We start from the raw sequence: 14,881 nt of genomic DNA on the forward strand, positions 1-14,881 counted from the left end.
CCTAAATAATAAAGATGACATTGAGTTGGTTAGATTAACTCTGTTTACATAAATGTTGTTTTTATTTCTTGTGTCATGGTTATGTATGTCACTATGAAAACAAATAAACTGGTGAAAATAAGGTGGAGCTAAGCAGTTAATTATTTTATAAATTAACAACATTGTAAAATAGTACAGTCTCTGCTTTACTGAAAACCAGTGAAGCGTCTTTAACATAGTTACTGTAGAAGTATAACGATTGGTTTTTAATATAATACGCATACCACGATTTTGGAGTTTCTGAAGTTGGTTCATTTTATTTAGATTAAATAGATGTAGAACAGAAGCACAATAATCGAAGTGAGGTTGGATGATGGTGTTGTACACCGTTAGTTTAGCGAAAGTTGACAAGTTTTTTGCAATTCTTGTAAAAAAGTATAATTTTTTAGTAATTTTTTTATTAATGTAATTAAAATGTTCATCAAAATTGAGAAAGTTATCTAATTGAAAACCCAAATATTTAATAGTTGATACTACTTCAATCTGCTCACCATCAATATCTATACTGACGTTATTCAAATTCAACAGATTAAATTTATATTTGGTTGTAAAAATAATTGCTTTTGTTTTATTGACATTTAACTTTAGTTTATTGCTTTTAAGAAAAATATCCACTTTTTGCAATACCTTATTCATTTTTGCAACTGCTGAATTTAAATCTGTGTCAGCTAAAGCTAACACAGTGTCATCGGCAAAAAGATTAATAAATTCACAATCAATAAAGAGTTCTATGTCATTTAAATAAAGAATAAAAAGTAAAGGTCCTAAGACACTTCCCTGAGGCACTCCTGTGTTAATTTCAATCTCTGATGATACTTCATTATTGTAACGTACTTTTTGTTTACGACCTCGAAGATAGTCACTTAACCAATCATATACCTTTCCGCCAATACCATACTGCTGAAGCTTTTGTAATAAAAGATTCCTGTCTATAGTTTCGAGAGCTCTTTTAAGATCTAAGAATACACTTACAACATATTTATTATTATCAATATCATTTTTAAATTTACTTATTGTTAATTGAATAGCTGTCTCACATGAGTATTTTTTTCTGAAACCAGACTGATTACTAAGTAGAATAGCATTGTTCGTAACGTGTTCAAGTAGTTGCTCGTATACAATCAATTCTAAAAGTTTTTCAATTGGAGGTAAAGTATTGATTGGTCTAAATTCGTTAGCTTTTATTGTACTGTGAATTTTTTGAATAGGTATAATTGTGCTAGTTTTAAGTTCCGATGGAACTTTACCAGTATCGAGTGACGTATTAATTAAATGTAAAATAACGTGGCCAATCGTTTGAAATACTTCTTTTAAAACTTTTGCATTCAAGACATTGTGTATGGAACATTTGTTATCAAGCGAATTTACTATTTTCCCTAATTCGTGTAAAGAAAGCAATTTAAATGTGTGAAAGGGTAAATATATATTGCTGTTTAAATTTTGCCAAGGTAAGGATAAGTTATTGATGTTACCAACTATATCGACAATACTTTCAATAAAATATGAATTAAATTTGTTTGCTATTTCATTTTTATTTTGAAAAATAACCTGACCATTCTGACTTTCAAATTGGACACGATCGGGCACATCGACCGATTTTATGTTAATTAATTTTTTTAGAGTTTTCCACATTTCCTTAGGATAATTTTTGAAACAATCAATTTTATTATAATAATATTCAGATTTCTTTGATTTTAACGTGTTGACTACATCATTTCTATATGTTTTAAACTCATCATACATTTCTTGCTTTTGAAGTTCTGTGCATGATTTAAAAGATTTGTAAGCTGTATCTCTTACTTTAATTTTAGAGTAAACCTCATTATCAAACCATGGCAACCTAGGATTATATTTGTGTGTTTGAATAGGACATAAGTTATTGATCTCTGTCTCACAGTTTATAGATAACTCATGATAAATTTTGTCAACATCAATACAATTAAGATCCCAGTTATATAAAATTAGATTAGTTTTAACAGTATTAAGGGTATTAGTACTGAAATTCCTATATTTTTTACTAATTATATTAGATGTGTTATTTAAATTGCTAAAATTAACTGAAACTACTGAATGGTCACCTATTTTAGGAATATCATGGACTTCTGCAATACAATTATCTTCATTTGTTAAGACTAAATCAACTAAAGACTTACTATTATTAGTTATTCGCGTTGGTGTAATAACTTTTTGTTGAATGCCATAATTTGATAACAGATCTCTCATTTTATTAACATAAAAATCGTTAGACATAAAGTTTAAATTAAAATCACCAACCAACACAAATTTATCAACTTTACAAACAATGTCATCACAAATATCTTCAAAATCTTCCAAAAACTGAGCATTTGAACTAGAGGGAGAATGGTAAAGACACCCCACTATCCAGACTGAAGATGGAAAATGTATTTTTACCAGTTTGCACCAGTAATTCCTTTCAAGGACATATGACTTAATATTTACGCAAGTGTAACAATTTTTAATATATAGAACAACACCTCCAGTATGACGGCTTTGAGAATCACATCTTATGCATTTATAATTTTCAATCATTATTTCGTTATCTTCAATATCACGTGTTGTCCGAGTTTCACTCAATAATAAAATTTTAGGATTAAAACATATTAAATTTTGATAAATTTGATCAAAGTTATATAGGATGCTTTGAGCGTTAACGTAAATGATGTCAGAGTTTAGAAGTATATTAGGTTGCAAAGTTAGTTTTTTTGATGTATTTTATCTACAATAGTTGGTAAGGGCGTATTATAATAACGTGCAACCGATTTTACTAAACTCGCTGATATTTTCGTGCTTCTAGTTGGCTATTTTACTGAATTAGGTAGATACTATTAACAAATATTTCTATTTTTTTAAAATATAAATGGAATTATTTCATAGTTGTCATAAAATATTTATTTGCAAATTTTAACTGTTACCAATGGTAACAATGGTTACATGGACGCTTCGCCAGTGGTCCTACATTAAATTTGAAATAAAAAAGGCCCCATGCATAATCCTTCTAAAATGAACGGTTCCAAACTTACGGAGGTAGTATAGTATAATTGGTCCACAAAAAGGCCTAACCCAAACATCCAAAGTAAAAGTTTTCCTCCAACACCAAATTGTTCTATATGGTCCACATATTGTTCAGTAAAAAGTTACACCATTTTGAGCGTCCGGTTTGGGGGGGAGAAATCGGTAAATTAGTATTTTTTTTACGTTTTTCGTCAATATTTCTAAAACTATGCTTTAGCATAAACAATGTTCTATACAAAAATGTTCTACATAAAATTTAAAACAAAAAAGATCCTATACATGATTGTTATAAAATCAACGGTTCCAGAGTTACGGAGGGTGAAAAGTGGAGGTTTTCGACACTTTTTATATTTTTTCGGCAATTGATGATGATTTTGAGTGGTGAGGTTGACGTTTCTTCAAGGGCTTATCACTAACATACCATCGGCCACTAAAATAGCAAATTTTATTGGCAAAACACAATCCTGCTAAAGAAAATTTCTTTCATCAGTAATAATATTATAAATTGCTTAAATAATATAAAAAGTATCGAAAACCTCCACTTTTGACCCTCCGTAACTCTGGAACCGTTGATTTTATAACAATTACGTATAGGACCTTTTTTGTTTTAAATTTTATGTAGAACATTTTTGTATAGAACATTGTTTACGCTAAAGCATAGTTTTAGAAATATTGACGAAAAACGTAAAAAAAACTACTAATTTACCGACTTCTTCCCCATCTCCCCCTCCCCTCAAACCGGACGCTCAAAATAGTGTAACTTTTTACTGACCAATATGTGGACCATATAGAACAATTTGGTGTTGGAGGAAAACTTTTACTTTGGATGTTTGGGGTAGGCCTTTTTTTGGACCAATTATACTATACTACCTCCGTAACTTTGGAACCGTTTATTTTAGAAGGATTTTGCATAGGGCCTTTTTTATTTCAAATTTAATCTAGAACATTTTTGTATAGAACTTTGTTCATGCTAAACTGCATAGTTTTAGAAATATTGACGAAAAACGTAAAAAATTACGAATTTACCAATTTCTCCCCCTCTCCCTCCAAACCCGACGCTCAAAATGGTGTGACTTTTTTCTGAACATTATGTGGACCATATAGAACAATTTAGAGGAAAACTTTCACTTTGGATGTCTGGGTTTGGGTCTAGTTATACCATACTACTAAAAGTATCCGAGCTTCGTTAATAATTTTATCATAGGTATTTATTTATAGGTTTTATCACAGGAGAACAGTGGAGGCATGTTGTCGAGTCGGCTAAAACCCACGAAGGGTTGTAACGCAACGGAGTAAGTAAGTATTTATTTATGTACCATCAAGACCACCTTAACGTGCTGGCTAAAAAGCTCTAAGCCACATAGCGACCTCTAAATCCTGCAAAAATACTGGAAGAATAGTGCACCGCATGACACCCGGAATATGCCATGTATTACAATCAAGCCAGATGGTTTCAACCAACCAAAACGAATCTGGGCGACACTAAATAGAATAAGAACAAACTTAGTCCATTCATTAACGGTAAAATATTGCAAAACTTTTAAATTTTAAAGAACCGCTTGGATTGACATGAAATTTGGCATACACACAGCTAAAAAGTCAAAGAAAAAAGTGATATTGTGCCGATATGTGCTTTTGCCCTGGGGGTGGTTTTCACCCCCTCTTGGGGGTTAAAAAATATTCGTCCAAACAAAGTCAGGAAATGGGTAAACTGGCTAATTTAAAGTAACTTTTGTTCTATAGAGTTTTTTCATTAAGTCAATACTTTTCGAGTTATTTGGCAGTGAATATGTTCATTTTTTCAACAAAATAACCACGCTTTTAGACGGTTTTTCGCAAATAACTCAAATTGTAAGTATTTTGTCAAAAAAGCATTCTTAGCAAAAATATAGCCTATAAAAAATTTAAAAAAAATAGTGAATATATCACGTTTTTTTTTATTTAGTAGAAGCAGAGTTATAGCTAATGAAATATAGGTTCATATTCGTCAAATTCCAAGTGAAATACTTTAACGTGAAATAACCAAAAATGAAGCACATTTCGGGGAAAACTCATTTAAACTTATTTAAAGTGTTTAAAAAAAGCTTCATTTTTGTTTTATAAAAAAAATTTCTAGCATCAAAATTAAACATGTTACGCTCAAAATAAAGTTAGTCCCTTTTGGTTTTGTATCTTGGTTTGGTATCTTAAATGAACTTAATCGTAACGACTTCACAAGTTTCTTGACTCGTGTATATATTGTTTATATGATCTGTAAGTTTCATCGGTTCAAAGTCCTTATTATTGAAACGGCTGTAGTTAAAAGGGGTTGCACGAGTCACTGATCACGAATGTATGCAAATTTAGAAACACCAAATCTTGATCAATTTTTGTCTAACAGAAAAACAAAAAAATACATGATATTCAGAAAAGCAAATCTGACTTTTTTTGTATGTCGAGACTTTTGGTATCTCTAACAATTTTTAAGTTATTTTGAAAAAAAGCATATTTTTCAAAATTTAAATTTTTAAAAATTTTACTTTGAAACCAAATTTTTTCAAAAATAAACACTTTGAATCGATGAAACTTACAGATCATATAAACACAATATAAGTAAAATAATTTATGGAGCGGCAACGACTAATTTAATTTAAGTTGCTAATTAGGGGGTGGTCTTCCCGATTTTTTTTTGCAAAAACTTAAATTGGTCTTAAATTTAATGCTAGAAACTTTTCGTAAAAAGAGAAATAAAGCTTTTTTTAAACACTTTAAAAAAGTTAAAATGGGTTTTCCCCAAAAAGTGCTTAATTTTTTGAATATTTCACGTCGAAATATTCTATTTGAAATTTGGTAAATATGAATCTATATTTCATTGGCTATAACTCTGGTTCTACGAGATCCAGAGACCTAACGCGTACACCATTTTTTTTACTTTTTTATAGGCTATATTTTTGCTAAGAACGGTTTTTTCGACAAAATACTTACTTTTTGAGTTATTTGCGAAAAACCGTCTAAAAATGTGGTTATTTTGTTGAAAAATGAACATATTCACTCGCAAATAACTCGAAAAGTGTTGACTTGGCGAAAAAGCTCTATAGAATATAGAACAAAAGTTACTTAAAATTAGTCAGTTTACCCATTTCCGGAGTTGTTTTGGACATATATTTTTTCACCCCCAAGAGGGGGTGAAAGTCACCCCCAGGGCAAAAGCACACGTCGGCACAATATCACTTTTTTTCTTTGACATGTAAGCTATGCGTATGCCAAATTTCATGTCAATCCAAGCGGTTCTTTAAAATTTAGAGCAAAAACCGTGAAAGAATGGACTAACTGGTAGGTGCTCCGACTCATTTTTCAGATGAAGAGAAATACCCTCTCTAAATTGCGATGCTGAAAGACAAACGGTTAAACATCTAGTGGAGGAATGCCCGATCAGATCCTACAATGCTACAATCCTACAATAACCAACAGGAAATCCACAGATTTGCCATGGTGTGTAGTTTAGTAGTTTACGGTCTCTATTTGTATATGCCCATGTTTTTCTTAATAACTTGTAAGCCAGGTGGTCTATGGGTGATATATGGTAGGTTGCGCTTGTGGAGATGATTTCCGAGACTATTCCGTCTGTCAGGTAGTGATAACATCTAACTTTGTGCCAGATAGTTGTTTGCACTGGAAGTTATAGGGCAGTCAATGAGGGTATTTGGCTCAGAATTCCATCCTACTACATCGATTTACTTGATATTTTCACAGTAAGTAGGGAATAGCTTAGGAAACAAAGTCTACCCTATGCCGATGTGTGCTTTTATCTTGGGGGTGGTTCCCACCCCTTCTCGAGGGTGAAAAATGTTTTGGTTATAATTTATATAGAGAACCTAATTTTAAGCAAAAACTGTTCTATAATTATTTTTTGAAAACTCAATACTTTTTGAGTTATTCGTGGTTGAAAATTGGCCATTTTCAATGAATAATGACACCTTTTCTGACGGATTTTTGCGAATATCTTAAAAACTATGCATCTAACAAAAAAACTATACAAAATATTTCTGTAGGTTATAAAAAACAAAGAGATTCGTTCCTTCATAAATCTTCTAGTTAAAATACAAAGAGGGATATGGTAGGTAAGAAGAGTTTGTTTTTTTGCTACATGCTCAAATCGGTGTATTCAACTTGAAATAACAGAGACACTGTCGATTTTAGGTGTATAATGATACTAATTTATTTTGTAGTGCTTGAAAAGACTTTTAAAATGAGCAATAATAAATGGCGATTACATTCAAATTAAGCGAGATATCCTGCAAAAAAGTTGATGACTAATGTATTTTAAGAATAAAAGAGAAGTATATTTAACCCCTCATCCATCCGAATTTAAATACATCGTTTTCCTTCTACAATACCTTTTATTATAGTGTTATTTCTATGTTCAAAAAGATGGACTGGATTAAAATGAATGGTTTTTGAAAAAAATAAGATTAATTTATAGAGCGCATTTTTAAATTTTCTTAAAAATCTTCTTTTCCTCCATGTAACTCGAAAAAGATAAGAGATACGAAAAAAAAAATACCACACAAAAATGTAGGGCTTTTTCACATAAAAATTTTCTTTTTATTTTTCATTACTGTATCTCTTATCATTTTCAAGTTACATGGATAAAAAGGAAGATTTTTAAGAACAATTTAAAAATGCTCTCTAGAATTTGATCTTTTTTTCAAAAACCATTCATTTTGAACCCGTCCAACTTTTTGAACATAGAAACAACACTATAATAAAAGGTATTGTGGAAGGAAAATGGTGGATTTTTACATTTACATTTTGGTGGATGGGGGTTAAAATTACTTTTCATTTTTTCTTAAAATACATTAGTTATCAATTTTGTTTGCAGCATATCTCGCTTAGTTTTAATGTATTGGACCTTTAGTATAACTCATTTAAAGGTCTTTTCAAGCACTACAAAAGGTATTGGTAGCATCGACCGTTCCTCTGTAATTTCAAGTTGAATACACCAATTTGAGAATGTACCAAAAACAAACTATTTTCGCCTACCATATCTCTTTTTGTATTACAACTAGAAGATTTATGAAGGCAAGTGTCTCTTTGTTTTTTTATAGCCTACAAAAATGTTTAATATAGCTTTTTTAGTTAGATCCATAGTTTTTAAGGTATTCGCAAAAAACCGTTCGAAAAGGTATTTTGTTTCAATGAAAATGGGCAATTTTCAATCACGAATATCTCAAAAAGTATTGAGTTTTAAAAAAAAAATTATTGAACAGTTTTTGCTTAGAATTAGGTCCTCTAGCGAATTCCCTGGTAATTTTAACCAAAAATTTTTCCACCCCTAAGAAGGGGTGGGAACCACACCCAAGATAAAAGCACACATCGGCATAGGGTAGGCTTTGAATTAGGAGATAAGTAGCGGCCAGGCCCAAAATTTCATTAAAATCCGTGCAGTAGGATATAATTCTGAGGTAATATCCTATTCTTGCTCAAACTGACTGGCGTATTAGGAGTACAGGTGATTTACACGAGCGGGACACCCTCAAAAAAGCGCTTAGTTTTCGAGATACTGACCACGGAGGGCCGAAGGGCTAAGTTTATTCATACTTTATATTTTCGAGGGTGCTGAAAACGAAAATGAGGTTTATTTTGAATTTTATGTGGGGGAACATTGTCAAAATCGCAATTTTAACCTAAAAATAAAAAAAATGAAATCACGTTTTTTTGCGTTTACGTCGCTACAACTCTGTTCCGTTTTAATATTTTTTTCTGAAATTTTTACAGTATATAGCTCTAATATTTCTGAAGATAACGGTACCTGTTTCAAGCTGTTATTCTTATCCTAATAAAGGTTATGAATTTTTCAAAGGAAAAGGTGCGAATTTGTGCCTTGCAAAGTTTAATTTCAAAAGTTGTGTGACGAAGTTTAAAATTTAGCTTTTTAATTACGTTTATGTTAAAATAAAGAGTACAAAGAAGTTTTCTGGAAAGTTTTAGATCAAAATGTTTTATAGAAAAAAAATGGTGCAACTTTTAATGTCGACATTAGAAATGCTCAATATAACGCTTATTTTTTGAGGTACTGACCATGGGTGGAGAATGGCTAATTTTGGTCTTAGATTATGTTTTTTACCGTGTTTTCACTTTTCACTTTTTTTTTTCATTTTTAGGTTAAAATTGCGATTTTGACAATGTTCCGTCACAAAAATTCAAAATAAATCTCTTTTTCATTGTCAGCACCATCGAAAACATAAAATAAGACCAAAATTAGCCATTCACCTCCCTTGGTCAGTATGTCGAAAAATAAGCGCTATTTTGGGGACGTATAACGTCTATATTAAAAGTGGCGCAATTTTTGTTCTATTAAACATTTGTAACTAAAACTTTACAGAAAACTTCTTTGTACTCTATGTTTTAACATAAACGTAATTAATAAGATAAATTTTAAATTTTGCCTCTTAACTTTTGCGATTAAACTTTGCAATTCAAGAATCTGTACCTTGTACTTTAAAAAGTTCATAACTTTTACTAGAATAAGACTAAAATCTTAAAGCAGATACCGTTGTCTTCAAAAAAGTGAGCAACATATAGTGTACAAACCTTAGATAAAAATATTAAAATCGACCAGAGTTGTAGCGAGTTAAACGCAAAAACGTGATTTCACTTTTTTTTTCTATAAAACATTTTGATCAAAAATTTTCCAGAAAATTTCTTTGTACTCTCTACTTTAACATAAACGTGATTAAAAGGCTAAATTTTAAATTTCGTCACTCAACTTTGCAATGCACAAATCCGTACCTTTCCATTTGAAAAATTCATAACCTTTATCAGAATAAGAATTAAAGCTTAAAACAAGTACCGTTGTCTTCAGAAATGTTAGAGCTATATACTGTAAAAATTTCAGAAAAAAATATTAAAATTGAACAGAGTTGTAGCGAGGTAAACGCAAAAAACGTGATTTTTATTTTTTTAATTTTTAGGTTAAAATTGCGATTCTGACAATGTTCCCCCACATAAAATTCAAAATAAACCTCATTTTCGTTTTCAGCACCCTCGAAAATATAAAGTATGAATAAAATTAGCCCTTATTCGGCCCTCCGTGGTCAGTACCTGGTCATTTTAGGGCTATCTCCCGCTCACCTAATTTTTTTATATTCCCTCCCAAGGGCATGTTAGCTTCGAAGATCTGTTGGAAGGAAGAAGGATATATCTTAAGATAGATAGCTAGTAAGTAGCGGTAGACTTAATGGTGCCAGTGATAATCCGCAGAATGTATGTGCAGAATTACATATAGATATCTTACTAAATAATTGCCAATTAATAAAAATATAGTTTATAATTGCTTGTAAGTAAAATTCTGACTAACATAAACAAGACAATAATTATTTAATCAAAAGCATGTCTGCTTGACCCCAAAATGCAAAATCGTTCTATTTGACCCCAACTTTAGACCTGTTCTTCTAAATTTAGGACGTTTAGGTTATCAGCTGTTATTGTAGTTTTATAAAACAATTGGATAATCCCTAAGCTTGTGATTTGTCGATTCTTCTTGTTTACCATATAGGTAACCCTAAAAACACTTAAATACTTTGAATTCTACGCAAAAAAGTGATTATTGTAATTCGCCTTTTAGTGGAACGTAAGTATTATTCAAATATTTATTAGTATTTTATCATTATTTTGTTAACGTACACTTAAGCTTTATATATAAAAGTGTAAGTAGGTAAACTTAGTCGCACTTGGTTGATTAATATTTGGTTATTTTTGCGACTCGTGCTTTTCGTATCTACCCCAAACTGTCCCAAACTAAGTAAAATCTAATACTATATCTATCCTATATGCTTATTCTTAATTCTCTTATAGTATATTACTTCTGTTATCCTTCTTTATTGTATTTGATGGGAACTGTCTCATCTCTATATCATATCACCAATTTTATTTTTTTTGCGTTGTAAACTTCGATTTTGTATAGACTTATTTTAAATTTTTATTTAGTTTCTGTGGATTTATTTTTAGACCCGTTTTGCTGTTTGTATTAGTTTCAGTGATATGATACAATCTGCATAGGATGATTTGTTTTTATTCTTGATGTGTTCTGTTACTCTCGGTTTAATTGATTTCATTTTATAATATACAGTGAGGACGTTTGAGTTGGAATAAATTCATTATCTCGAGAATGGGCGAATTTGGAGAAAAATCCTGAGACAGGTCGATTTTTATTTTTGAATTATGACTTTTTAGCGTATATATCATACTAGTGACGTTATCCACCGGGGCGTGATGAAGTAATCGATGATTTTTTTAAATGAGAGTAGGGGTCGTGTGATACCTCATTTAAAAGGTTATGTAATTCTCTATCCAGTAATATAAACGTTAATGTAATTATTTATACAGTGTGTCCAAAATTTTTTTTAATTAAATTAATGGAGACGAAAAGAAGAATATATGTAATTCATTTATTTCAAAATACATTTTAGTGCTGTCAGAAAACAGAAAGAAATGATTATTTGACAAATAAATATTGTTTTTCGCTTAAATTCAATGTTAAACCTGCCAACCACCTGTCTCTTAGTAGTTTGAACATAAAATTTGAGCGAAAAGCAATGTTTATTTCTGAAATAAACATTATTAGGTATCTGTTTTTTTTTGACAGAAGTAAAATGTATTTTGAATTAAATAAATTGCTTACATTCTTCTTTTTGCATAAATTAATTTAATAAAAAAAAAATTGTACACCCTGTATAAATAATTATGCTAGAAACACATTGAAGAGTCACAAATTGAAGAGTCTCAAATGCAGAATTCGCCATAAGAATGGTAAATAGTTATTTAAATCTGAGACTCTTCGTGTTGAAAGTTCTTTCTGGTACATCCTTAATCTGCGACTTTTACAATTTATAAGACCGCAGACAACGAATATAGAAAACAAAAAGGACTCCTTGCAATCACATTCCGTTTTCATTCGTCTAGGAAAAGGACAGAAGAGGAACTTTCTAGTACTCAAATCTGAGAAAGATAGAAAAGTAAATAGATGGTTTTGCTTGTTTTCGATTCAGAGGGTTGCATAATCGCTGGGCAGCTGTTTCCACCATTTTAGGCTTCCTCAACAGCGCTAGCATGAAATGGTGGAAACAGCTGTCCAGCGATTATGCAACCCTCTGAGTCGAAAACAAGCAAAACCATCTATTTACTAATTATGCTAGTGTTTATATTACTGAATAGAGAATTAAATAACCTTTCAAATGAGCTATCACATGACCCCTACACTCATTTAAAAAAATCATAGATTACGTCATCACGCTAAGATGGATAACGTCACTACTATGATATGTACGCCCAAAAAGTCGTAATTTAAAAATAAAAATCTACCTGTCCCAGGATTTTTCTCCAAATTCGCCCATTCTCGAGATAATGAATTTATTCCAACTCAAACGTCCTCACTGTATATATACACGCCTCACTCTTCTTTGTATACCTATGGTTTTTGAAATAATCAGTTACATTGTTTGTAATGTCAGATATAATTATTATCAAGTACCTACATTACATTATGTATACAGTATACAGTGATGAGGTCGCTATAATAACCGGCAACATAATGGAAAAGACGGAAAACATAATACGTTGTGAAATAAAAATAGGTGAAACTAGTAGAGGTGGGAAATTACCAATAGAAACCTATAAACTTACATTATTATGATAGTTTCCCATTTTTTGACGTATCGAATTATCTTTTTTTTTCCTGTCACCGTTCATGTCTCACATCGATAACTATTGGTTTCATGATGGTTTTATAAATTTTTGTCTTAGATTTCTGGTGTACGATTTTTGAAAGCAATCTGAGTTAGCGAGAACCAAAAAGCTCGTCTTTATTATTTTTTTAAATTCTGGCTTGTTCTGTTTTCTCTGTGTATAATTTTTTCCCTAAATACTCAAAGCTTTTAACTACGAATTATACACTAATCTGGTATATATTTTCCCTTGTTTATTAATGATTCTAGACTATTATTATTATATTATTATAATATTATAATTCTACACTAATCTTGGACGTTTTTTCAATTTTCAACTAATTTTTAATTCTATGAAATGAAGTACGTATCCATTTTTTCACAAATATGGTCTAGAGCCAATGAAGTAGGGGAGAGTAGGGTAAAGTGGAATAGCTAAACTTTGAAATTAAATAAATTTTACAATTTTGGAAATGGAATTTTGTAAAAAACATATCTTATTACAGTAATGTTTAAGATCATTATGTCGAAATATAAATTAAATGGAAACAGTAAATTTTTGTAATGCGAGGGTTTGTCAGGCATTGTCTTTTTTCACTTTGCCCCGCATGGTCGGGTAAAGTGAAATAGTCTAGTCTAGAGTACGATTTGAAATCGGCCTAGCTTCTTACTTGGCGCTTCTTCCTAAATTTTTTTTCGGATTTAATCCTCCGATTTAACATAGCAACAGATATTCCGTGTTGCATAGCAGCTTGATTTTGACAAAAGAAGCTCGTTCGCAAATATCTGATTCCAGATGTCATTGACTTCACAGACTATTGTTGTTAGGTCGTTTTTCGTTTATAATTTCGCATTTTTCACCTGGAATTATACAGATATTCCTTTTTAATGGTGGCAATCAAGTATAATTACATGTGGGACAAAGTGAAACGATATTTCACTTTGCCCCACCTATTAACATTTCACATTGCCCCAAATGGATTTAAAAGCAAACTTGTCCAGTAAAAATTTTTAACCCTATCCTAACAATCTATATTTTATATAAAAGAATGTTAAGTATGATTGCTTTTGTGTGTTGCTTTCAAAAATATGTTTTTTCAAAAATAAGGTAAAAGAATTATCAATTACACACACCTACAGATTTTACAAACAGTCGCCCAAGAATGTATAAACAGTGATATTTTCACTAGTAATACCACTAGAGGTCAAATTATTTCCGGAAATTTTTTTGAGATCATGAATATTTTGAAAATTTCCCGAGTCGCAGACGAGGGAAATTTTCTAAAAATATTCATGATCAAAAAAAAATTTCCGGATGTTAATTTGACTTCGCGTGGTATTCGGTAAGAAAATTCCACACCAAATTTGCATTTGAAAATCCAAAGCTGCATGAACAGAATAATAGCGCGCCATAGCTTTGTCAGCAATTATTTAGGCTTTCAAATTCGTAATTTCTACTCATTGTAGTTGCATGGGAATACCATTTCAAGATAGAAAATAGTATATTCTTCAATTTTACATAAGTTTTGCGTAACTACAAGTGATAGAAAATGAATCAAAACTAAATTATGTAAACAAATAAAAACCAGTCTGTCAAAAATGTTCTGTTATTGTAAACGTCAAAAAATTTCCACTATAATTCGCTGTTGGGTACCCCACGAGCAAAAAATTTCCGATAAACCCACATAACAATTTCATGTTCTTAGTAGATTCATAGAACATACTTTTCAGAAAAAGTATATACTGAGAATGTGCGTAATTACCATTGCGAATGTGCAGAGCAGATACTGAGTATATACTACATTACAGTACTTAAACGTTCTATGTATATACTTAGAATGTACTACCGCACTTCGTTTCAGTATATACCAAGAATGTTCTTTTTAGAACATTCCAAGGACGTGCTATAAACCTTCTATGTGTATACTTAGAACATACTACCGCACATCTTTTTAGTTTATACCAAGAAGGTACTTTTTAGAATATTCCAAGGAAGTGCTATAAACCTTCTATTTATATACTAAGAACGTACTACCGCACATCTTTGTATGGGAAGAATATTATATTTTTAAGAATATTCTAAGAAAGTGCTATCAAGTGCTATA

General features: G+C 30.9%; 2 protein-coding genes across 28 annotated transcripts in view; both read left to right on the forward strand.

Annotated features, from left to right (window-relative positions):
- Positions 1-14,881, forward strand: part of LOC114327929 (3'-5' ssDNA/RNA exonuclease TatD) — a 70,337-nt gene that overhangs the window by 48,628 nt on the left and 6,828 nt on the right. The window contains exon 7 of the mRNA XM_050648083.1: positions 4,291-4,368. The gene's annotated coding sequence lies outside the window, so the exon portion shown is untranslated. The remainder of the gene's footprint in view (positions 1-4,290; positions 4,369-14,881) is intronic.
- LOC126882967 (polyubiquitin-C) overlaps positions 10,532-14,881 on the forward strand; it is a 33,260-nt gene continuing 28,910 nt past the window's right edge. For 8 of the 27 annotated variants that reach the window (XM_050648054.1, XM_050648055.1, XM_050648061.1 and 5 more), the window contains exon 1: positions 10,540-10,684. The gene's annotated coding sequence lies outside the window, so the exon portion shown is untranslated. Of the gene's footprint in view, positions 10,685-14,881 lie in introns of all 27 variants that reach the window. The other 19 variants (XM_050648064.1, XM_050648067.1, XM_050648072.1 and 16 more) reach the window with 9 other exon arrangements.

Source organism: Diabrotica virgifera, chromosome 4 (assembly GCF_917563875.1).
Source record: "Diabrotica virgifera virgifera chromosome 4, PGI_DIABVI_V3a".
NCBI lineage: Eukaryota > Metazoa > Arthropoda > Insecta > Coleoptera > Chrysomelidae > Diabrotica > Diabrotica virgifera.